Source organism: Aplysia californica, unplaced genomic scaffold (genome assembly GCF_000002075.1).
Source record: "Aplysia californica isolate F4 #8 unplaced genomic scaffold, AplCal3.0 scaffold00827, whole genome shotgun sequence".
NCBI classification, from domain to species: Eukaryota; Metazoa; Mollusca; class Gastropoda; order Aplysiida; family Aplysiidae; genus Aplysia; species Aplysia californica.
Window position 1 is genome coordinate 87,564 of NW_004798097.1, and position 1,241 is coordinate 88,804.

General features: G+C 39.3%; 1 protein-coding gene across 1 annotated transcript in view; it reads left to right on the forward strand.

Moving 5' to 3' along the window:
- Positions 1 to 1,241, forward strand: part of ENPP (enterin precursor protein) — a gene marked incomplete at its 5' end in the record, with an annotated part of 16,706 nt that overhangs the window by 11,961 nt on the left and 3,504 nt on the right.

A 1,241-nucleotide genomic window follows, 5' to 3' on the forward strand; every position in this document is an offset into this window, starting at 1 on the left:
GAGAGAGAGAGAGAAAGAGAGAAAGAGAGAGGGGTGTAGGTAGAGACAGTAGCCTCAAATATATCAATGTTTGTACACATGGAACAACGTGAGCGAATTGGTTGAATTGACTATGATTTTTTTTTTTTACATGCAAGTTATGTTTTCTTCTGATTTTGTCGATTAAGTCAGCTGGATCTGAGTAGTCACATGAGAAAAGGCCCGCCTCTAGCCACTCTACGCTTGGACGACGATAATCAAATTATTCTTAATTTTGTCTTTGCTTTTTATTTTATAGCATGGGAAGCTCTTGGTATTGTCTTAAAAAGGGGGGTGCGGGTGGTTGCATGGCGCCACTGGTTGGTCCTACGTACTTCTTTACTTTCTCTAGTGATTTGTTCTGTCTGTTTTACTTTTTTCCAGCACTAAATGGCCTTACTTGTGTCTATACGCTTCTTTTTACTCATATTTAAAGGCGGGGTTGGTGGGTGTGGGTAGATTTTCAAAGTGGAAAAATCTGGCCTAAAGGCTAGAGAGACAAAATCAGAAAAAAGCTTTACTTACCCAGGTATGATATCATATTTCTGTACTTTTGTCTCTCAAGCCATCGGGGCTTCGTGGTCAGATGAGACTCTAGAATCAGAATGTGACTCTCGAGTTACTAAAATGAAAAAGGCCAACTGATTTTCTACTCATTCCCTTTTCTCCAATGAAAGGTAAACGATTATTGTGACCGATTCAGATTTGAACCTTTAGGATATTGATCTCAGAGAGGGATTGAATGACGATATGTGTGGTTGGACTACAAGAACAAGCCGTGTAAATATGGAAACAGTTCTTCTCACATTTTTCCTTGGTCTTTAATCACAAGCAATAAATCGTAGAGACAATTCGAACCAATTAGCCGTCCGTGCATCTTTTAAAAAATCGGGCAGTCTTTTACCATTGTGCGCGATTCTTCTAGTCTGTGTATGATTCGCCCTGCTTTGGAAAGTATTCATTAAAATTTGTTCTACAAGACAGTCTTATGGTACAAAACCATTGTCATTAACAATTGTTTCATTTACCTGGGATTTCCTGTGTTTATTTTTTGAAAGGTTGTCTCGTCTGTCGAAACAGACGTTTTTGGAAAAGACCTCCTTTCTGTTGCTTTTGCTCGAAGTATCCTGTCTTCCTTTGTTGAACGTTTTCGTAAATATATGTATTGTGTAAATGAGCTTCTCTTTAAGTCGAACTAACAATCCCCCCTGCCCCCCCCCCCC